General features: G+C 43.8%; 1 long non-coding RNA gene across 1 annotated transcript; it reads right to left on the reverse strand.

Moving 5' to 3' along the window:
- Positions 1 to 13,023: 13,023 nt before the first annotated feature.
- Positions 13,024 to 24,452, reverse strand: LOC121289315. The gene is made up of 3 exons (XR_005945538.1): positions 24,337 to 24,452; positions 20,153 to 20,757; positions 13,024 to 13,800 (listed from the first exon to the last, which is right to left on the reverse strand). It is a non-coding gene; the product is annotated as an uncharacterized LOC121289315 (long non-coding RNA).
- Between the last annotated feature and the right edge of the window lie 688 nt (positions 24,453 to 25,140).

Here is a 25,140-nt window from a genome sequence, read left to right on the forward strand (position 1 = left end):
AGTTGTAGTCAGATTTTCATATTGGCTAGCCAGGAAATATCCAAAGCCTTGTCCTCGGTTCATTTTTTGTGTGTTTCTTTAATATTCAGCTCAGGATCAACTTTGGGAGATGCCTAGGATTAATTCCTGTCTTTTGGATCACAATCCCAGTAAAAGAATCGCCACTTGTTTTGTCAAGTCCAGAATATGCAGGGGGAAGAAAGGTGAAGAGCAAAGGGTAGAAGTTCTGATGTTTGCTTTGCTGATGAGAAAATGATCTGCAAATTCTAATGATATACACTAAAGTTTGTTTTAAAATCAGATGATTGAGGGGTGGTACCTTCATGACTGGAGTGTAAAACCAGCATTGCGGGTTGGACCCTCAGGATAGAAACCGCCCAGCTTTGCTTTCCAGTGTAATCATTTTCTGTAACAGGCGCTCGACCCACATCATCGGCTTTACTCTCTGACAGTAAATAGGAAATGCCCTCCTTGGTGCTCATTTTACATTTTTGATGGACAATCTATTAAAAAAAACCCAGAATGTCTTATCCAGCCACCCTATCTTGGGACACCAAAGATGGAGACAGATTGGAAACTAAAACAATAGTGTAAATGGAAGTGTTCCTCTTGGTGGTTAATTTAGAGAAATATTATATCAAACAACAGCTAATAGAACAAAATTACTTTTCGATGGATCCGGATTGTTGCATGCCATGAGAAATGATACATTCCGCTCCCGAAACACTCATGAAGTGGTTTGGCACAGTGCTGAAATCCAGATTGCTATACGTAAATTATTGACACTGTTGGATGAATGCATCCTCCTGGGTCCTATGCTTCATACTGTTCTATGGTGAAAACTCCTACCTTAAAAATACTGATAATTTACAGAAATATCTATAAAATTGAAAATTTTGCGAATGTGGCCACATTGCATTGTTGAGATCAATGACATGTCCTTATTACAAAGGGTCACTTACTGCTCTTCAATGGTTCCTACACTGAGTGTATCCTAGGATCCATTACAAAATCCCAATTTAAAATAACAACCATATTGATGGCCACAGGTTCACTCTCTGGTCTGTTCTCAATGAGCTGATTTCAGCCAGGATGGCATTTAGGGTCCCTTAGCCTTGTGAGGGCAAAATATTAACAAATATTACAGTTCCTTTTTTTGTAGTCTAATGCCTCCTGCTGGCAGTGAATGTCATGCTCAGCTGTGAACCCAATTATCCCCCCACCTGACCACACTCCCACATGGCAAAACTTAATATCTCGGCCACTTGAAGAATGGCCACTTGGCCAAAGTATCAGAAGGCAGCCATCACCTGTAGCACCTTAATGCATCAGAAACTGACCTTTTCAGGGTGGAGAGGGAGAAATGGGAAGGAAAACAATGAGCAAGAAATGAAAAGAAAGGTTTCTTCATACCAGTAACCAGAAATTATATCCTTGTTGTTTGGAGGACACTTGTTATTAGTGTCTGAATCAATATGACCATTTTATGGTTCTGAAAATATTTTTATATGCCTTACCTATGAAACAAAGCCTTAGCTTCACTGTTGCAATTTGATAAATATCCTTCTAGAAATACAGAGGTGGTGTTCAGACTAATAGATTAAAATTCAGTCCCCGTATGGAGCTCAGCTGGCCTTTTCTTCTTTTTTCCCTTTCCTTTTTTGTGCGCAATATATCTTCTATTTGGGTTCCATGGGGGCTTTGGGTTTTCTGTCATCCTCCCCCCTAACCTTGTCGGTGTCAACTGGGTACAAAAGGCTCCAATGCTCTGGGCCTTGTGGAGCTGATTACTGTGAGTGACAAACTAGAGCAGTGAGTCCACTCAGCCTTCATAATAAATCTATCAAAAGGAAATAGAATTCCATCAATCCAACACTGTCCCCCAGGGTCACTGTGCTGGGATGAAGAGCGAGTTCCGTTGGGATTGTACAACTGTTATTATTCAATTACGATCTTTCCTTCTTGTTAAAGACCGTGATATCATTATCACTTAATGAATACATATAATTGGATCTGGACTATCCGTTCGGCTGATGAATGCCATTCACTATTCATTCAGGCTCAGCTCATCTTCAAGTCATTTATTATACACATTTAGTGGAAATCATGATGATGACGGGGGAATTCTGAATTAGCCTTGCATTCATTCAATGCTCAGTTAAACAGAGGCTAATAGAAGCTAAAAAAAATTTTTTGTTTCAACTAAAAAGCAGACTGCTGACCTCTTGCAGACTGCAAGTTGCTTCTGACAATTGGCATCCAAAAGGAAACCGGTACCTCCTATTCTCATTGTTGCTAGTAAACGCACCGTACTGCCTTGTGATCACTGGTGAACAGATCGCCTCATTAATCCTACTTAGGATCTGCTGTATGGGTACAGAGAGAGAGACCCTGTCCAGCTGCTACCCCTGGTGCTCCTGTGAGCAGAAGGGAACACACACTACCACCCGAAGCCTTTTCATACATCACTTCAAATTAAATTTACATCAAGCACTACTCCATCAGAGATACAGACCCTGACATCTTTTTGCAAAACGCAGCTGATAATCCATTAAATCCTACTACATACATGTCCCTTAATCTTACCTGAGCCTATGCATACCAAATAGAAAGTTTATGTTAAAAATTAAAGACCATTTTACAAGAACAAAGGACTTTATGATATGTTGACTTTGAGTGGGTTTTGTAACAATATTGCATCAGTCCGTCAAACCAGACAGCGACCTTTTGTCTCTAAAGGGTTTTGGGGGAGGTTGGGGGGAGTTAATGATTTATTTGGGGGACCATCCCATTGTTTCTCCTAATGGTGTGTCTGTTTTAGTTCAAATTCTTGGTATTCTCTGGGAACCTTGCACCAGTCTTCTTCTTAATCTAATGTTATGAAAGGAACAGTAGGGCACATATTGTCTCCTTAGCAATTAAGAAAATATTTGCAGGCAGAATCTAGAAGCAGTAACAGTAAAGATGTGTTGTAAAATCATTACAATGAAAGAACTCAGGGTTTAATTACCTCATTACCACATATGTTAATCCTTTTACATTTTCACAGTCCTCACTTACAGCTAGCCTTAATTTGCTCAGTTCCCAGTTTGTCTCCTAGGATTTATTCACTTTTCCCCCCTTTGATTCATAGGTACTTGTTGAATTTTCCTGTTTCTGTTATTCCTTTTCCTTCTAGGTAAGTCAGATTTTGGTTTTAAAATTACACTAAATTTGAAAGTTAGGTGTACATTAACCAGTTGATTAATGAGAATTATTTTCATGTTGCAAAATATATTGCTCTTTCCTCATGAATGAGAACTCAATGTTTTATTACTTAGCTTTTTTTCCTACCCTTTGTTCCCAGCATTGCATGAGGAAAACGTTGGAGCCTATTGAAAGATGTGGTAAAACGTTATATATTTTTTTCTTTCTTTCTTGAAGGCACTGCTGGGATTATAGTTCCAGGAGCCTCACTCAAGTAGCTATTTCTTCTGTGGGAAAATTTGGAGAATTTTGGTGGGCTGATTTGCCATGGAGGGCATTACAGCAGAGCCCAATCCTGCCCCTGTCAGATATCGCAACTGTACTTTCATCAGGGCTTGCTGGTTGGCAATCAGGTGGAAATTGTAGCTGCTTTCCCCTTCCCCCTTCAACCACTCCCCGCCCAACATTGAAGTGCTGAAGCCAATTGCAGACCACCCCAAACTTGCTTCACTATGGAGCTTTACAGATAGCAGACGTAGAAGGCTTTCATTCCATCAGTATGAGTTGGATTTGAACTCAGACCATGATAGCACCACAAGACAAATATGCTAATACAATTCACCACCCAGTTCACAGTTTCTATTACAAAAACAGAATTAGCTGGAAAAACTCAGCAAGTCTGGCAGCATCGGCGGAGAAGAAAAGAGTTGACGCTTTGAGTCCTCATGACCCTTCCACAGAACTGGCACCAGTTCTGTTGAAGGGTCATGAGGACTCGAAACGTCAATTCTTTTCTTCTCCGCCCATGCTGGCAGACCTGCTGAGTTTTTCCAGGTAATTCTGTTCTTGTTTTGGATTTCCAGCATCCGCAGTTTTTTGTTTTTAATCACAGTTTCTATTGTTGACTCTTTTTTTGTTTGTTATCCTCTCTGGATTTCCTGTCATCATGTGCTGGTGTGTGCACAGCCAGCAGATACTTCTACAGTTTCCATTCTACAGGTAGACTGTCCAGAGATACTGTGAATTATCCTCCCTTTCCTCATCCCACAGAACTATGTGCAATTCTAGTCACAAAACCGTTGGAAGAATACTATATCCTTTGAAGGGATTGCAAAGGTAAGCAAACGAAATGAGAGATGAGAAACTTATCAGCCATGATTGAATGGCAGAGCATACTCGATGGGCCGAATGGCCTAATTTCTGCTCCTATGTCTTATGGTCTTATGGTCTAAGATGATTCCAGGTATCTACAATATCAGTAATGAAGAACACTGAAGAAATTCATAGAATCACAGAATCACAGTGCAGAAGAGGCCCTTCGGCCCATCGAGTCTGCACCGACTTGTGAGAAACACCTAACCTACCTACCTAATCCCATTTACCAGCAATTGGCCCATAACCTTGAATGTTATGATGCGCCAAGTGCTCATCCAGGTACTTTTTAAAGGATGTGAGGCAACCCGCCTTCACCACCCTCCCAGGCAGCGCATTCTAGACCATCACCACCCTCTGGGTAAAAAAGCTTTCCCTCACATCCTCCCTAAACTTCCTGCCCCTCACCTTGAACTTATGCCCCCTTGTGACTGACCAGCTGCTCTCTATCCACCCTGTCCATGCCCCTCATTATCTTGTACACCTCAATCAGGTTGCCCCTCAGTCATCTCTGCTCTAACGAAAACAACCCAAGTCTATCCAACCTCTCTTCATAACTTAAATGTTTCATCCCAGGCAACATCCTGGTGAATCTCCTCTGCACTCCCTCCAGTGCAATCACATCCTTCCTATAATGTGGCGACCAGAACTGCACGCAGTATTCCAGCTATGGCCTCACCAAGGTTCTATACATCTTCAACATGACCTCCCTACTTTTGTAATCTATACCTCGATTGAACCTGTTTCCTTTGGAGAAGATTGGAATTTACATGTTAATCCTGGAAAATTGTTTACTAGGTTCAAATACCACTGAACACACAGGAATTGGGGAGTAAGAAAGGAAAGACATTGGTGTGGAGGGTGTAAATAAGTTGAAGCAACAGCTAGGTGCATTTTCAGAGAGGAAGAACAAATAGAGGTTATGGAGAGAAGGCAGGTTGGTCTCTAAAGAACGTTTTATTTGTTAGACTTAATTTTCCTAAAGTATTTATTGCATCAACAGATGTAGCATGAAGCTTAGTTTAGATACTCAGTAATAGGAGCACACGTTTTCATAAATGTTAGATAGGGCCTTAGTTTAATGTTTCATCTGAAAGATGACATAGTAGTCCCTCAATACTCACTGAATTGTTAATATAGAAGCATAGAAATATAGAAAATCGGAGCAAATGTAGGCCGTTTGGCCCTTCGAGCCTGCTCTGTCATTCATTATGATCATGGCCGATCATCCAACTCAATAGACTGCTCCTGCTTTCTCCCCATATCCTTTGATCCCTTTCGCCCCAAAAGCGATATCTAACTCCTTCTTAAAAACAAAAAGGGCAGGATTTTACATGTCAGTGAGCGGGGGCGGGACTCCTGACGTCACCATGCCCCATTTAAATTTTCAGGTAGGCAGGGCTGCAGCGAAATCAGCCATAAGATTGGCAGGCAAGCCAGGATCCCTGGCGCGAATTAGAAAAAGCAAAACCTCATCCACGGGCGGGATGAGGTTTCATGTAGATTTTTAAAAATTTTAATAAAGTTTTTGTAAAAATTATGGACATGTCCCAACTCATGTGACATTGTCAAATGAGGGGACATGTTAGGGAAATTTTATTTTTCTATCTTTAGGTTTTTAACATTTAGAGCTGATCTCCCTGAGGCTGCACTTAGCCTCAAGGAGATGAATGCGCTTGCTCGTGCGCATGCACGAAAGAGCGCACTCTTGATTTTGGGATTTCCCCCCACCTGTGTGCGGACGTCACGCTGGGTGGGCCTTAATTGGCTAGCCCATGTAAAATGGCACCACGCCCCCAATTGGGGGCACCAAGCAGAAGCACGCCTCTGTGCGCCCACCCTTCAACTTCGCCCCCGACGGGGGGGAAAATTGAGTCCACAATGTTTTGGCCTCAACTACTTTCTGTAGTAGCGAATTCCATTGGCTCACCACTCTCTGGGTGAAGAAATTTCTCCTCATCTCAGTCCTAAATGGCCTACCCTGTATCCTCAGACTGTGACCCCTGGTTCTGGACTCCCCCACCATCAAGAACATCCTTCCTGCATCTACCCTGTCTAGTCCTATTAGAAGTTTATAGGTTTCTATGAGATCCCTCCTCATTCTTCTGAACTCCAGCGAAAATAATCCTAACCGACTCAATCTCTCCCCATATGTCAGTCCCGCCATCCCAGGAATCAGAGTGGTAAGCCTTCACTGCACTCCCTCTATAGCAAGAACATCCTTCCTCAGATAAGGAGACCAAAACTGCACACAATGTTCTAAGTGTGGTCTCACCAAGGCCCTGTATAATTGCAGCAAGACATCCCTGCTCCTGTACTTGAATCCTCTCGCTATGAAAGCTAACATACTATTTGCCGTCTTTACTGCCTGCTGCACCTCCATGCTTGCCTTCAGCAACTGGTGTACCAGGACACCCATGTCTTGTTGCACATTCCCCTCTCTCAATTTATAGCCATTCAGATAATAATCTGCCTTCCTGTTTTTACTACCAAAGTGGATAACCTCATATTTATCCACATTATACGCATCTGCCATGCATTTGCCCACTCACTCAGCTTGTCCAAATCACACTGAAGCATCTCCGCATCCTCCTCACAGCTCACCCTCCCACCCAGGTTTGTGTCATCTGCAAATTTGGAGATATTACATTTAGTTCCCTCATCTAAATCATTAATATATATTGTGAACAGCTGGGGTCCCAGCACCGATCCCTGTGGTACCCCCCCTAGTCATTGCCTGCCATTTGGAAAAAGACCCATTTATTCCTACTCTATGTTTCCTGTCTGCCAACCAGTTTTCTATCCATCTTAATACACTACCTCCAATCCCATGCATGTTAATTTTAATGTGGCACTTTGTCGAATTCCTTCTGAAAGTCCAGATAAACCACATCCACTGGCTCCCCCTCATTAGCTCTACTAGTTACATTCTCAAAAAATTCCAGTAGATTTGTTAAGCATGATTTCCCTTTCGTAAATCCATGCTGACTGTCCGATTCTGCCACTGTTTTCCAAGTGCTCAGCTATTAAATCTTTTATAGTGGACTCCATAATTTTCCCCGCTACCGACGTTAGGCTGACTGGTCTATAATTCCCTGTTTTCTCTCTGCCTCCCTTTTTAAATTGTGGGGTTACATTAGCTACCCTCCAATCTGTAGGAACTGTTCCAGAGTCTATAGAATCTCAGAAGATGGGCCACTTCTTTAAGTACTCTGGGATGTAGATTATCAGGCCCTGGGGATTTATCAGCCTTCAATCCCATCAATTTCTCCAACACTATTTCCCTACTGATTTCTTCTAGTTCCTCCCTGTCACTGAACCCTGTGTTCCACAACATTTCTGGTATGTTATTTGTGTCCTCCTTTGTGAAGGCAGAACCAAAGTATGTATTTAATTGGTCAGCCAATTCTTTGTTCCCCATTATAAATCCCCCTGTTTCTGATTGTAAGGGACCTACATTTGGCTTCAGCAATCTTTTTCTCTTCACATACTTATAGAAACTTTTACAGTCAATTTTTATGTTCCCCGCAAGTTTACTCTCATACTTTATTTTCCCTGTCTTAATCAATCCCTTGGCCCTCTTTTGCTGAATTCTGAAGTTCTCCCAATCCTCAGGTCTGTTGTTTTTTCTGGCCAATTTGTATGCCTCTTCCTTGGATCTAATACTACCTCTAATTTCCCTTGTAAGCCTTGGTTTGGTTGCTATTCCTATTGTACTTTTGCACCAGACAGGAATAAACAATTGTTGCAGTGCACCCATGTGCTCTTTGAATGTTTGCCATTGCCTATCCACTGTCATCCCTTTAAGTAACGTTTCCCAACACATCATAACCAACTCGCGTCTCATACCATTGTAGTTTCCTTTATTAAGATTCAGGACCCTATTCTCAGAAATAACTAAGTCACTCTCCATCTTGATGAAGAATGCTTTCATATTATGGTCGTTCATCCCCAAGTGGCCTCGCACAACTAGATTGCCAATTATTCCTTTCTCATTACCCAATACCCAGTCTGGAATGGCCTGTTCTCTAGCTGGTTCCTCAATGTATTGGTCCAGAAAACCATCCCGTATTCACTCCAGGAATTCCTCCTCTATGGTATTGTTACTAATTTGATTTGCTCAATCTATATGCAGATTAAAGTCACCCATAATTACAGATGTTCCTTTATTGCATGCATCTCTAGTTTCCTGTTTAATGCCATTCCCAACATCACCACTACAGTTTGGGGGTCTATATACAACCCCTGCTAACGTTTTTTGCCCCTTCGTGTTTCTCAGTTCTACCTATACAGATTCCACATCATCGGAGCTAATATCTTTCCTCACTATTGCGTTAATTTACTCTTTAACCAGCAATGCAACTCCAGGGTCTTTTCCTTTTTGCCTTTTCTTCCTAAATACTGAATACCCCTGAACGTTCAGTTCCCATCCCTGATCACCCTGCAGCCATGTCTCTGTAATCCTGACTATATCATATCTGTTTGCATCTATTTGCGCAGTCAATTCATCCACTTTATTGCGAATGCTCCTCGCATTAAGGTAAGGCTCGTCTTTTTAACATTACTTGACCCGTTTCCGCGATTTTTCACTGAGACCCTGTTTGATTCTTGCCCTTGATTCCTCTGCCTATCGTTTTTCTTATTCCCCTTTCTGTCTTTTGTTCTTGTCCTTGATTCGCCCCACTCTGACTCCTTGTATAGGTTCCCACCCCCCTGCTAGTTTAGCTTAAACCATCCCCAACCACTCTAGCAAATATTCCCCCTAGGATATCAGTCCTGGTCCTGCCCAGGTGTGACCCGTCCAGTTTGTACTGGTCCCACCTTCCTCAGAAGTGGTCCCAATGTCTCAGGAATCTGAAACCCTCCCTCTCACAACATCCTTTTAGCCACGTATTCATCTGATATATTGTGCTATTTCTACTCTGACTAGCACGTGGCACTGGTAGTAATCCTGAGCTCACTACCTTTGAGGTCCTACCTTTCAACTTACTTCCTATATTCTCCTTTTAGGGCCTCATCCCTTTTTTTACCTATGTCGTTTGTACAAATGTGCACTATGACCTCTGACTGTTCACCCTTCCCTTTCAGAATGTCCTGTAGCCACTCTGATACATCCTTGACCCTAGCACCAGGGAGGCAACATACCATCCTGGAGTCTTGTTTGCGGCCACAGAAACACCTATCTATTCCCCTTACAATTGAATCCCCTATAACTATTGCATTCCCACACTTTTTACTCCTCCCCTGTGCAGCAGAGCCAACCATGGTGCAACAAATTTGGCTGTTGCTGCTTTCCCCTGAGAGGCCATTCCTTCCTACAGTATCCAAAGCAGTATATCTGTTTTGTAGGGGAATAGCCACAGGAGATTCCTGCACTGCCTGCGTAGTCCTCTTACTCTGCTTGGTGGTCATCCATTCCCTTCCTGCCTGCGGATTCTTAGCCTGCGATGTGACCACCTCTCTATTTGTTCTATCCACGATACTCTCCACCTCACAGGTGCTCCACAGTGTCCCCAGCCGCCACTCCAGCTCTGAAACCCAGGCTTCCGGGAGCTGCAGCTGGAGACACTTCCCGCACACATGCTGGCCCCGGGCACTGGAAATGTTCCTGGCTTCCCACATAGAACAGGAGGAGCACACCATGGCTTTGAGCTCTCCTGCCATGACTTACTCCTTTCAATTAAGTTAAACCTTTTGGAAGATACTTAAAATCAAATAATATCAATTACTCTATTACAATATAGATTATATAATCAAATTCCAAAGCAGGGCTTGGGCCCACAACTTTCTGACTCAGAATGCTATCAACTAAGCAAAGCTTACACAGCTAAAGGGAAACTTTGGCTGCTTGAAAAATGTTATTACAGATGCTTTGAGTTTGATTTTGACTTTTCATTACTGCTAACAAAATGACATTATGTGTCACATGACATGGTAAAATTTAAGTAACACAGTAGAATTACTGAACGTAACAAATGATAATTCTGCAAACAAACCACAACCCAATTTATGAGTATCTTAAATACCCTGCACATTGTTTTCTCAATAACTTTGTTTCTCTCCAGTTTTTAATTTTTGCTATTTATTCCTAATGGGGCAAAAATTAATCTTGGATAATAATGCTTAACAGTTCCAATGACGTTAATAAAGTTGAGCAGTGGGTGCTAAATATAACAGGTGGTCAATACAATGATAGCCATTTAGTGTTACTGTCTAAGACATTTCTATCCCAGTGACTTCTAATGGACTGTGGCTTCACAGGAACTACCATCCCTCCTATTACTCACCAAGTGATCTTGCGCATTGATTGTTGACAGGGTATTTGACCACATGGGGACCACAGTGTAGCCTGAGCCTGTCCTCACCTAACAACCACCCTTCAGCATTTCCAGCAGGTCGCAAGGATAGTGATCAGGAGTGGAAACTTTGGTTGATATTTCCCCTTTTTATCCTAGGAGAGCTGAAGCTGGTTTCAGCACCTTTACTATTATCACAGCTGAGATGATGTATAGCTCACAAGCAGAATCACATGAATAGGCAATTTGGAAATGCATCATTCCTCAGAATGTCATTTTGTTAGCAGTAATGAAAAGTCAAAAACAACCACAAAGCACCTATAATAACATTTTTCAAGCAGCCAAAGTTTCCCTTTAGCTGTGTGAGCTTGGCTTAGTTGATAGCATTCTGAGTCAGAAAGTTGAGGGCTCAAGCCCTGCTTCAGAATTTGATCATATAATCTATATTAACAATTCAGTGAGTATTGAGGGACTACTATGTCATCTTTCAGATGAAACATTAAACTGAGGCCCTATCTAACAGGTCAGCTCAAAGATTCCATTGTATTATTCAAATATAGCAGGAGCAATTATGGATGGGCAATGTATGCTGGCCTTGCCAGTGATCTCACATCTCCATGACCAAATATTAAAAAAAACCCTCCTCCTGACCTGAACAGCATTCTACTCTCATCCAAATTCAAATTATCTGGTTATTTGTTCATCTGTGATTTGTAACCTTTAGCCTGCATAAATTGTCTATCTTGTTTGATTACATAACACCAATGATTGCACATCATAGGTGCATTGTTTGTAAAGCACTTTTTGACATCTTACAGATGCTGTAAGGTATTGTGTAAATGCAAATTTATTAGCTTGTGGAAAATTAGCACATTTGTTAATCCAATTATGGAGTACACACATTTTATGGGCCAGTCAATAACTGAAGAAAAGCCAGATTTTCCAATATGGTCCTCTGAATCCTGGTAATGTCTGTACTGAAGCATTTCAAACACATTTTTGATAAGGGAAGACCATCTCTAATATTTGAGATAGGTGACTAGCTGGAAATTAGTAATGAGGCGCAATGTCCATGGAAATGACTCAGAGTGCTTGTTGGGAGGCCCAGAATAAGTTGCATGACTTAAACAACAAAGTGATGAGAAATGAATGGAAAGTAGCACCCCAAGAAATATATGTGGCAGTGGTTAAAACTCATTACAGAAAATGATACACTGACTCAGGTAAATGTTATCAAGGATGGAGTTGTAAGGTTTAGGAAGTAAGTAGCAGGGTTATGCAAATTATATATAGCAGGTTTGGAAACAGAATCTACTTGAGGAAGGAATTTCCATGGTCAATATCATTTTGTTTAAATTTGCACTTTACATAAACACACAGTAATTGTTTTATTTGGGAGATAGGGCCTAAACCAGTATGGGGTGGTTTGGATTTGGGGAGTGGTGGTGGGGGATCTACAGAACTACTGGTTTAATAATTATATATTTTATGATTTGTACACTGTATTACATCACCATGCCCTTTCTCACTGATTAGGTATCTGTACATAATAGTGCATGTAACCGCAATACAGTAACAAATAGATAAGCATATCTATCATATTGGTCCATATATTTACTTAGTAGAGGAAGCCCAATGGTATACAAGGCACATCCAAAGAGCACCCTTCACCTGAAGACCAATCACCACCTTCACTTGAAACAGACACCAACACAAATATGCAGACTGCAAGAGGAGAATATTTGTGAAGTTGAGAAGGAAGCACAAAGGTGTAAGACTCTGAGCCAAAGTGTTAAAAGGTTAGGATCAGCTTATACTGAACAGATGCCCAGATGAATGCTCCCTCTCAATCATACATGGTTCTTATTGTCCCTGCTTTCCAATGGGGGATAATTTACAATGGGGCCCATGTTGAAGAGTTATCTTGTGTAATACATTTATATTAACAACGTAAATTAAAGGGTACAATTCTAAAGGGAGTGCAAGAGCAGACGAACCTGGAGGCATAAGTAGAGGGCAGGTTGAGAAAGCAATTAATAAGGCATATGAATCATGGACTTTATAAATAAAGGCATAGAACACAAAATAAAGGACGTTATGATAAACCTGTATACAACACTCTCTGGCCTAAACTGGAGTATTGTGTCTAGTTTGGGTGCCATACTTTAGGAAGGGTGTGAAGGTTGTGAAGAGAGTGCAGAAAAAATTCATGAAAATGGTTTCTGGGATGAAGATCTTCAGTTACGTGGATAGGTTGGAGAAGTTGGGGCTGCTGGCCTTAGAAAAAAGAAAATTAGGAGGAGGTTAATAGAGCTGTTTAAAATCATGAGTGGTTTGGACAGAGTAGATAGGGAGAAACTGTTCCCACTGGTGGAAGGATCCAGAACTGGAGGACAGCAATTTAAGGTGATTGGCAAAAGTAGCAATGGTGACAGGAGACAATGTTTTTTACACAAGTGGTTAGTATCTGGAATGCACTGTTCAGGAGTGTGGTGGAGGTAGATTTAATCAAGGCCTTCAAAAGAGAATCGGATAATTATCTGAAGGGAAAAAATTGCGGGGCTACACGGAAAAGGTGGGTGAGTAGGACTAGGTGAGTTGCTCTTGCAGAGAGATGGCATGACACGACAGGCCGAATGGCCTCCTTCTGAGCTATTACCATCCTTTTATACATAACTGGGTAAGTTAGTGTAATTAGTTGGAGCAATAGGCACATGCAATGTGGTTTACTGCAATGTCAGCGTCAACTACAGTGATCATAGGCACAGTAGCAGCATTCCTTATGAACGCTCCCATTCCTGTTATGAAAGTTTTCAAGTCCAAATTCTAGATGCAGCCATACACAATGCTCACTTGATGAATAATCTCAGGCAATCATAAAGGAGAGATTCTGACACCCCATGGATGTCCATTATTTTATGCTTACATCAATCAGTGTTCATCATAAAGAGATGCCTTTCACCACTAGCACATGTGGAGCAGCATAGAAGCAGCTGGTTGATACAAAAGCCAATGCCTGCATGTGTCCCGATACAATTGACAATAGGTGCTTATTCTGAAAATGATGAGGCTATGGTGACTCCAACAAAGAAGCAGCTTGGCAAGGCACTGTTACATTAGGATCCAGGTCTTCCGTACCTTAGTTTGCCTGTTGTCTGTGCAGTACCTGAATTGGGGAGCACTTATTAGTAGGGTGCATTCACAAGTGACATGGAGAAGCTTCTAACACACAAGGATAAATGCAACAGAAAAACACACTGGAGTAATTTTGCCTTTTGGCAACAGGCAATATCCAAGTGGCCGCCTGTTACATGCTTTGTGTGTTTTTTGCTTCCTTTAACTTCAGTGAAAACAACAAAAATTGGGCAGATGGACGGCCAATCCAATATTATCCCTAAATATCGCTAAAAGTTAAAATTACCGTCATTGATCATATACACCGATATGCACTGAAACATTTGGTAAAAATAATTGCTTTTTAAAACATCTTGCAGTTTGTCATTATTTTATTATATAGGAATCATCAGTTTTTCAGAAGGCAAACAAGGTGGCTGCCTCCTGTGATGTTGCCTATGTGGGAAGATCCTTGTGACATATAAGTTGACAACACTGGTGTCCTTCACCCACGCTGCTAATACATGGCAGGTGCTTGTCTGTTCTTGCAGATTTTCATGGAGCAGCTGGCACAGTCACAACTTCCCTGATGACTCTGAGACTCCTCATGCAACGTACCTCATACCTCCACCATATCAAGGTGCTTTGCTGCCATAAGTCTGGACGGCCTGAGATCATTCCAGCATAGCTATACGTGCCTCCAATCACCTTAAAATTGCAGGGTTTGCCCCCTCCTACTAATTCTACACACTACAATAGATGATCAGTGACAGCTGCCCTCATTCTCTGGAACAGGTAAACTTCAATGTACTGTTCACTTATCTAACTGCTATGATGATATTTAAAAACTTCTCCTTTCAGTAAATTTAAAAGAACTGAATAGACAATGTTTGCCCAAAGCTGCAAAATGCTGCACAAGTTCATTACCAGAGTACCAAGCAAAAAACATTCTTCTTATTACTTTGTGCTAATCTTTATTTTGTGGGAAAAAGACCTCAAGGTCAGTGCACAAACATTCAATTGTTACTTTCTCCTGCCAGCACTTCTTGCCATCATTTTCTTTGCTAAAATCACAGTTATGACCCGGAATCCTTAAAAAAGCCTCTAATCCATCGCTACCATGAGATGCAACATCATAAAGTTCTGACCTCTCTTTGCTTCAACCTAATGCAACATCTAGGTATCAGACCATTAACCTTTTATTTCTCCTCTTTTTGACCCTATGTTTTTCTAGGTTCAGCTCAGTGCTCTTCAGGATGATTTGTATGTCCAGGATACCCTTCCCAATGCCTCCTCTTTCCAAAAGATCCCTATTACAGCTTTCCTTCTCCAGCTATCATTCCCCGATTTCCTGTTTTGATTTGTTTTATTCCTGACTCCTCCCCTTCCTATAACCTGCTGTGCTTGTGGTGGCAGGGAAGGGAGTCTGCTTTTAGACCAGCATCAATATCTCTCTTGGCTGAGAGGAGGACTTTATAATAGTGAAGAATGAAGCATATATTCTGACCACTCATGGTGCTGTGTGTGTTAACCACCACGCTCCCCTATAAGTTTCTCTTTCCTTAATTTTATTTTAAGCAAATACTTCCATCTCATTCCTTCCTGGTTGCAGTATTTCTGTCAACAAGTCAATGCTGTCCCATCTGAGAGCACATTTCAAGCCAATGGTTTTTGCTTACACCACGAGAGGCACAGTGCTGATGACCAATGTAGATGAATAATTGAGAATCCTACTTAGAGGGGCCAAACTGTTACTGGTGTGAGAAATGGAAAGATGTTATACTGGCATGGCAGCTACCAATTTAAGGTTGAGGCTATGGCATATTGGTGCTTTATTCTGAAATTATTGCTAAATTGGGAATGCTTGTTGTATATTCAGGATGTCAAAAAGAGAAAATGTTCTGCTATTCACAAAATTCACAAAAAGTTATATTAAACCAACAACAACCAATAATTTACATTTATATAACACCTTTAACATAGAAAAATATCCCAAGGTACTTTGGTCAAGCAGACAATAATGGATACCTAGCCAAAGGACAGGTCAAGGAAATGGGTTTTATGGAGGGTTTTAATGGAGAGCAGAGAGGCGAAGATGGATTGATCTAAGGAGGCAATTACCGAATGAAGGGCTTAGACAGGGTGAGGAGAGGGAAGAATAACAAGTGGATAACAGAGATTTCTGGGGCTGGTGAGGCTGGAAGAGGTTACAAAGATAGGGAGGGGCAAGGCCATAAATCGATTTAAGTCGAAAATTTTAAGCTGGAGGCAATGGAAACAAGCAGCCAATGTATGTCAGCAAGGACAGGAGCAATGAGAGAGTAGGACTGGGTGCGTGAAATGCATTGTAGGACATAGGCAACTGAGTTTTAGATGAGTTGCAGCTTGTAGAGCATGAAGGCTTGGAAGCAGGCCTGGAATAATAATGTCTACAGGGGACAAAGGTATGGATGAGAGTTTCAGCAACAGTTGGCTGAGACAGGGGCAAAGGTGTGTGATATTATTATGGAGGTGGGAGTAAGCAGTCTTTCTGATGGAGAGAATATTGGGGTCAGCAGCTCAGTTTAGGATCGATTAGGACACTGAGGTTGTGAACAGTCTGGTTCAATCCAAGACAGCGGCCAGGGTGGAGGGATGAAATTAGTAACATACCTGTCGAATTTGTAACAGTTGCCAAAGACATTGGTTTTATTATTCCCAATGTTTAACTGCAGGAAATTGTAGCTCTGGATGCAAGACTGGATGTCGGACAGAATAGATACAGTGGAGGGGTCGAGGGAGGTAGTGGAGAGGTTGACCTGGCTGCATGTGTGAGCTTCCTTGTGAATACTCAACCCTCTGAAGATGAAGTCACCATAGGGCAGCATATAAATGAAGTAAAGGCCAAGGTGATGATGCTGACCTCGGTTGTGATTAGATAGGTAAGAGTAAAAGCAAGTAAGGGCAATCTCACTAAGCTGGATGAGAGGCAAGGCATTGGTGGAGGATTGAGTGATCATCTGTGTCATAGGCTCCAACAAGGTTGAGATGGGCGCTGAGGGAAAATGCAGCATGGCCACAGCCACAGAAGATGTCATAAGTGACTTTGTTTAGGGCCAACTCACTGCTGTGGCAGGGATAGAAACCTGATTGAAGAGATTCGGAGAAAGAGTTCAGAAAGGATGGCCATAGATTTGGGGAAATAACATCACGCTCAAGGAAATTTGGGAGGAAGGGAACTTTGGGAATGGGAAGTAGTTTGCAAAGACATGGGAGTCAAGGGTGTTTTTTTTTGAGGAGGTGTGTGATGACAGTGGTCCCTGATGAGAAGGATTTTACAATGCTAGGTATCATGGGGGCCAGGAAAGGAAGTTGGAAGGTGAACAGTCTAATAGAAATGGAATAGGTGAGAAAGAAGCATGTGTCATGGACAGGATATGCTTGGAGAGAACATAATGGGATGTAAGAGAGAAACTAGAGAAAGAAGTGGGTGAGGATTTTGTCAACAGCATGCTGTTCCCAACATAGTTACCAGAACTGTGCATCACTCACACTTTCTCTCTTTTTGCCATTTCCCACATGATTACAATTAAAGTTCTAAGTGCTGGCAACATACATGCAAGACATGTGCAGTTCAGCCTGGGGTAAGCTTTTCAGGTGACAATGTAGCAGCTACCAAAGAGCCTCCTAGACAAACAGGGAGGCTTTACATCACGGCCACAACTTTCCTGCCATTAACTTAAGGCTTGAGAGCACAAAAGGTGTTTTTCAAAATTAAATTTCACTCATAAATATTGCCCATGACATTGGTTTCACTTTATTCATGTGTGCATTGTCATTATTTATTGAGACTATTTTAGCCAGAGAGCTAAATGCACTGGTACACCTCATGGCTGGCACACACTGATGGTTCCAGGGCAGTTAGGGACATTTCCTTTACTGTGGAAGAAACAATGGCCCCCAACATCCATGGAGTGACAACCGGAGTTGGATTGCCAATCTGCTAATACTTAATTACCTGGAAATGAAACCGTTGTTTTCTCGACTGACCTTCCAACTCAGGGCAGGTGAGAACCGTGTGGTGCAGGGGTCGCTGAGGGCAGCTGAGTTAGAGGTAAGGAAGCCTCGCTCCTGTTTTATGGCACTAGCTGCCCCAAAGCAAGTAGGTTTAAAGGTCCAGCCACTTCGAGAAGCCAGGGAGAAGGTAAGTTTGTTGGGTAAGTAGGTAGGATTTGGGGGGTGGGAGTGTTGAAAAGGGTTGGGTGGTTGGGTAATCAGTAGGGGGGTGGGGCCAGGTGGCAAATGGGGCGCATTCAAGTAGTCAGTCAAGGGGGGGTGGTTTGTGGGGGGGGTGTTGGGTGGTCAGGGGGCGTGGGGGTCAGGTGGGCATTAGTGAGTTAGAATGTCAGGGGGTGGTCAGTGGGCTAGTCAGTGGGGCGGTGATAAGTGGGGGGTTTGGGTGGTCATTGGGGGTTGGGTGATCAGGGGGCATGGACAGTGGAGGGAGGTCAGATGGGGGTAGTCGGGTTGTCAGTTGGGGGGATGGTCTGTGGGGGTGTTCAGGTGGTCAGGTGGATGGCCAGTGAGAGGGTTTGAGTGATCAGTAGGGTGGATGGTTTGTAGGGGGTATCAGGCGGTATGGGGGTGGTTAATGGGGGAGGTTTGGTGGTCAGTGTGGAGTGGCTAGTGGGGTGGTGGTCAGCATGGTGGGGGGGGTTGGGTGGCCGGGTGATCTGTGGGGGGTGTCAGGTGGTGGGGTGATGGTCAGTGGGAGGGTTGGGTGGGGTCAGATGTTCAGGGGCTGGTCAGTAGACATGTCGGGTTGTGGAGAGGTTGGTCAGTGGGTGGGGGAGGGTTGGGTGGTGATCAGTGGGGGGTGTAAATTGGGGTGTAAATCAGTTGGGGGTGTGGTCAGTGGGAGGGTGTTCTGTGGGGGGGGGTCAGGTAGTCAGTGGGATGGGGTCGGCTGGGTGTTGGGTAGTCAGGGAGTGGGGTCGGCTGGGTGTTGGGTGGTCAGTGAGTGGGTCAAATCATGGTCAGTGGTGGGGTTGGTCAGTGGAGGGTGTGGATGGTCAGGGGTTGGCCAGTGGTGGTTGTCAGTAGGGGGGGTTGGTCAGTGGGGGTTGAGGTGGATGCCCTCGAGGTAGGAGGGGAGGGTAGTCGGGTGTTCCCGTGTGGGGTCAGGGATGTAAAGGAGTCCTGTGGGACAATCGTTGGTGGGAGGGGGCAGGGTTGGGGGAGGGTGGGTTTAGTGGGTGGGTTGGGGTCGGCAGGGAGGTGGGAGTTGGGGGGTTGGGGCGGGTTTAGAGGGGGAGATGGGAGTCGGTGGGGGGCAGGGGGTGGTCCTGTCGGTGTTTGGGGGGGTGGGGAGTCCTGTGGGGTTCGGTGGGGTCAGTACAATAGTTACCCAGGAGCTAGAAGTGGTTTAAATTGCTGTATGACAGTTGGTGCCATCTGAAGTTTGCGATTTAAATTGCATTATTGGATTGTTCCCATTGCAGGGCAATTGCCCAACGGAAGTTTGAACTTCTTGGACAATTACCATGCAATCCTTATGTGAGGATTTCCTGGGTGGGGGGAGGCAGAGGGGCAGTGTTCCTTAGCACGTCTTTGGGCACCACCCCCAGTTCGGATGCTCTGGAGCTCAGAATTACAGGCCAATGTGTGTTTTTGTTCACTCTTTATTGAATGCTGATGTTAGTGTCCAGTGTTGTACTCGCCACTCTGTGGGACATGACTGAACTTGCTCAGTTCAGGCTCAGCTGGCCCTCCCTTCTATGTATTGCAAAGGACATTGTCTGAGATCACTCCAGCGGGGGTAATTGAAATTCTATAGCTCAATTCAAAGCCCTGTAAGGACTCAGCCCACATCCTGAGGTAGACACACATTTGGGCAGTGCTGATACTGTCCTTTAGGCCCCTCATTTTCTTACTTCGATTGACTGTCCCCAGCATTTACCTCTCCACCACACCCAGGACTTCAGGCCCTTTCCACTTCACTCCTCCATGCCCCAAGCCCATCCTCTGTCCTCCCTTGGTTCCGTCTTCCAATCCTCTATGCCCTTGACCAGGTTCCTCCCCACCATCACTAACTCACTCTTGCTGGTCCCAAGCCTCCATGCAACCTGCCATTTTCCTGCTCCCCTCCCTTGTGTCGTACAGTTAAACAAGGGAAACCACTGACCTTGCCCACAACTGAACAAAGCCAACTGGTGCACACCCACTTTAACCGAACATGAATTGGGTGCCGCAAGGTTCTCATGAGCTGCTAACTTTATCTCAAGTGTAGGACTTCATTAAAAACTGTTTCAAAATAATGAGTATTCATGGTATGCAAATGTGTTACAAATCTGAGGCCAGGGGCCAGCATAGTGCTCGATATGTCACAAACATGCCACTGATTTATTCTCTGCATCTTAACTCACCGTTGGGAAACTGATATTTTGCATCTCGCCTAATTAAGGCACCTTGTACACCAAATTTCTTGCTCTTGTGGGCTCCATAAAAATCTGCCCCCCATGCCTGCATCCCCCCATGGATGAGGTCAGGGAGCGGACAGGGGAAGGTTTGATTTGGTGGGCAAGGAGAAGGGAGGAAGCAGTAGAGGCAGCTGAGCAGATGATCTGAACCTTGGGCAAAAATAATAAATACAGATAGCTATGACAACATTGGGCACAACCTCTAAACAACATGGATCAAGAAGTGCTCCCAATGGCTCAATTGGTCTAAACCTTGTCCAGTGTGAAACTGAGCCATACAATTGCAGGTCACATCTCCAATATGCGCTGAGTTAGTTAATCTCCAGCAGGACAGTGAGAAGAACAAAACAACTGATCTTAATACTCCAGGATTAAGAATTGCTATCCTGTGACTTCTGCTCCAAAGTCTAGCAGGTAGGAAAAGACTGTATTCTGATGGCTGTTGATATGTACTTCCTAGATCTTTATGTGGAATGGCCGCATGGATACGATACTGGAGTGTGGCTGTTGTGTGCGGAATTCTCCCTGCCCCCTTCAGCATGATTCAGCACCTTCAGAAGAGGGAAATAATTGGAGGGAATTTTTTAATCATGTCTGAAACAGTTTCACACCATGATACTATTGAAAAGGGTATATAATCCATCTCTTTCGCCACCATTAATTACAGATTGAAATAGTTCATTTAGTTAAATGTTTAAAATAAAATCTGAGTGCTTCATTTGTTTAACTTTCTCAGAAATAAGTAATGAGCTAGTTGACACAAATCAGAATAGCAGGTGATAATGTCATTACAACTTTCGACCTAAATAGAGACACATGAAGTGAAAGGCCGCCTGCTTTAACTTTACACAGTGTAGTTTGATGAACCCACAATCAAAGTACAGCCCGGCAGCCTGTCTTGAGCTTGGAACAAAACTTCTTTCACAGAGATTGTTGGAGCTCATTAAATATTCCCGGGCTGCTTCTCCTAAGTAATTAGATTTTAACAGGATTTGCAACAGATCAGAGCAATCTCTGCGGGTGCCAGTGAGAGGATCTCCCCCTGGCTTTACCAGCAAAGCAACATTGAAAAGCATCCGAACTGGGAGTTAATAGAATCATTACAATAGAATCAAATGATTACATTAATGCATTAACCCTAAATGACTGAGGATAGATTAGAACAAAACAGCAGAAGTTGATATGTAATTAAATCACCTCAAGTTTTTATCAGCCCCTTCAATATTGTTCCCTACTCCCTCTCTCACACTTAAAGGCATTCCATGGACATTGGATGACACCAGAATCTCTCTGAAATAGTTGTTTTTCATATGGTCTAGGCAGTAAATAAGTATTGACAGTCTATTCAGGTTTGGAAGGGGCATTCCAATTGAACCCAATCTTGTCTACACAAGAGCACCAGGAAGGGAAAAAATTAGCTCAAGGACTTTGACTACTTTGCAGTTGCCAAATGAGTGAATGATTTTTTTTAAATTGATTGTTCCTTGAAAAAATATATCTTAAAAAAATCAAATAGATTTATTAAAGTCAACTCAAGACAATTGACAATCAGATGTGATTCTAACAAGATTGCTGCTCTCTGCTATTTGACCTAAACGACCATTTTTTCTCTGTGGGTTATGTTGAAAGCTAATTATTTGTTTTAATTTTGTAAGATTAAATATCAATGCTATGATATTTGCTGTCTTTCATGACTCTCTAGTACTTTATTAAAAAATGAAGTGTCTATCCACTCAATGGATGAATACATTGGCTGGTGCAGAACACAACCATACAGGAGCAAGATGACCACAGAGGGCTGAAATTTCCTGGCCCTGTGATGGTGGGCTTGGCGGTGCAGGGTGGGGGCTGGGAAAATAGTGGGAAGCTGCACCGGGTTTGCTCTCCGATGCGTTCCCACCACCGTGGATCTTTCCCAAGGGCAGGCTGGGAATAGGATCAGCTGCCTGCATCATGGAGGCAAGCTGCGAATTACGCTGGTTAAGGGCTGAATTAGAAGTAATTTTGCAGCCTTACTGGCATTTTGCTGCCAGCAGAGCAGACCCCTGCCACGTGCAGAAGCCAGTAACTTAATGGAGGTAGCCTCTCTGCAGCAGGCTAGTGGGACAGGTCATCAAAGCTGGGTGTTCTGTGCCTCATTGATGGGGCCATGAGCATGACAGGTCATGGTTGTTGCTGATTCCGATTCAGTGGAGGGGTTTCCACTCCTTCCTTATGTCCCCATCTAGATTTTGTTTATTTCTTGCTCTGTAGCCATGTTGAGGTGCTCTTTTGGTCCACTGACCTGCCTCAGCAGTGCTTACCTCTCCTGATGGGGCTACCAAGGCTCTGGATCTGGCAGCTCTCTGGGCTTGCAGCATCGGGAGCCTGCCTGCTGTTTTTAATTGAATGCTGAGCGTGGAGGCAGCCAATTCATAGGTCACCTCCTAATTGCTGAGTCAGCCTTGCTCCTGGCAAATGTGGGCTCGGGACCACCATTTGGGCCTGACGTCAGAGTCCCAAAGCCAGTGGCAAAACCCATCCCAGAGTGTCAGTGGGAGCACTACAATCATTTCAGTGCGTCTCCTTGACCAGGTTGGTGAGACGGGCAATGGAAGAAAGTGGCAATGGTGGAGAGTGTCGATTTCCTAAGCCTCAGGCCTTGCCAATACTGGGGGACAAGCTTCATGACACCACAAGGTAGCTGTGAAGGCTGAAAGTTTGACTTTAAAGTGTATTAACAAATGTAAGGATATCACCCAGTGGACTTAATGATCTGTAGTGACATCTGCGTTTGGAAGGGTTCAATTAAGTCACTACAGCATCCCACAATGCATGGATTGCCATTCAAGGCTCATTACTTCAATGGGAATTCCATAAGAGAAGTGATGAGAATGTTCAAATAGTTACCAGCTTCAACAGTCTGGGGCTAATAACAATCATTCTTTTGTCACACAGGAAAAGATGGACAATTTCTCAGAAGGACGGACCAAGAAGAGGAGGGAAAGCAAACCATGAGAATGCATTTGGGGGTATAGATGTTTGAAGGCCTCCACCCACAGATGGTTTGTAGTGACTGAGTGCTAAAGGTCAAAAGTCAGAAATGGCTTCTCTTTTTTTTTAGGTCCCATACTCTGAAGAGAATGTGTGCCCTACAGGATAGGAAAAGTAAACAGCAGGGAAATTATTTCCCTTTCTCGCTCTTTTCATTTCCAACTAAGTTGGAAAAAAGGAAGATGGTGCAGAAAGTGAGAGGGAGAGAGAGAAAAGAAACCAACACCAGACCGGTCAATACCTGATGCTGCTAGCAGCAATTGGTGTACTGTGGTATAAAGCTGTGAATTTCTTCTCCATAGTGCTGCTAATGGTGGTGCTGTGGGTGCCTGGCACCATTCTACCAGCCTCTTACAGTGGGGCCCACATGGGTGTTCCAAGCATTCCCCAGAAGCTTCAGAAGGGGTGCTATCCTAACATTGCACTGCCCTATCGGTTGATGTGATACCAGAATGTCTAGTTTGTGCCATGCAGGTCCTGACAGCGAATTTGGAAATCACTCTATCTAAAAGCAATTGCTGAAATACATGGTGAAATTAGGCCAGTGTTATTTAAAGGGCCAAGCACCCAACTTGCAAGTAAGATGATTCTTAAGAACCGCTGCTATTGTCAACCGTCTGGAAATACAGTGGCATGTTTCCAGAGATATTGTGGTGAGTTTCCCACAGTATGGCAGCGCACTAGGTGGCCTGTCTACACAAAGACTGCAACAGATATGGCAGCAGCAGTGACAGTGCCTCTTTGGCTGCAGCATGACAGGGAGATGGAGCAGAGGCTGTAGAGAGAGGGCAAGCTCTGCACGATGCCTTCTGCCAAGTCGGAGCCGGACTCTAAGCTTCTTGACAGTCAGAGGTGGCTGTCTGATGATCCGGTTAATGCATCCATCACCTTAGTGTGAATGCCCTTTCAACACTCTCCTCTATGCCACCCCTTTGAACCTTCATCTTCATTGTCTGATATGCCACCCTCATCTGGATCCTCTGCAGCAGAACTCATTCGCAACCTCTCTCTTAGGTGAGCTGACAAATGGGGCACCCTTTACCCATGTGCTGATCCCAACTCTATAACAGCCTCCAAGGTGTGTGCAGCGCCAGTACCTGAGCCGAAGGCTGCAAGTGTCAGATCAAGCGATGGGGCCACTTCATCGGTGGAGGTGCCGCTGTCTTCTTCTCCTGGAACTGCTATGGCTGGACAGGTAGAAGTTCTTGGGTGTCTGAAAGCAGAAAATCAGAAGGGGAAGGGTGGGTGAGTGAAGATGGGTACAGTGGGGAGCAAGAGATCCATGGTCACATAATCCACAGTTTGCTCATCTTGCCAAATTTCAGTATAATGGTGAACTGAGCATTGAGAAGGCAAGAACATAATGTTGTCCTCAGTATTCTCAGCGAAGCTGGATGACAGGGGCTCTATCTCAGTCGGCCCCATGATATGTAGAACTATCCCTTACATAGAGGTCAGGAGATGCAGACATCCATGCACCCAGCTGGTTCTACCTCTGCTCCCTCCTATTGTACACTGCTTTGCCCTGAAAGGAAGATGGCAGAATGTCAGTGATTGTGTAGAACTGTTTTGGGTGATGTGCCTGTCTTAACTCCATAGTTGGAGGTATGACGAGGCAGCAAGAGGTGGATGTAAAGCTGGCAGCATTGGTAAGAGTGTAAGGGTGAGATGGAGTTTTTGGATGTTAGGCATGAGTCCTGACTGCCAGGAAGTGTTGCTGGGTGAGTGATGGGTGTGTGGTGCATTGAGCAGCATGAGGGGCTGATGGTGTAGTGGGTGGAAGATGTTATGTAAAGGTGCATTCACCAACCCTGACCATGTGTGTGAGGTCATTAGACTTCTTGTGGTACTGCTGCCAGGTCCTGCAGTCCAAATGCTAGCAAATTACCATTCCCTGGCCA

The sequence above is a fragment of the Carcharodon carcharias genome, chromosome 16, assembly GCF_017639515.1.
Source record: "Carcharodon carcharias isolate sCarCar2 chromosome 16, sCarCar2.pri, whole genome shotgun sequence".
Classification (NCBI taxonomy): Eukaryota; Metazoa; Chordata; class Chondrichthyes; order Lamniformes; family Lamnidae; genus Carcharodon; species Carcharodon carcharias.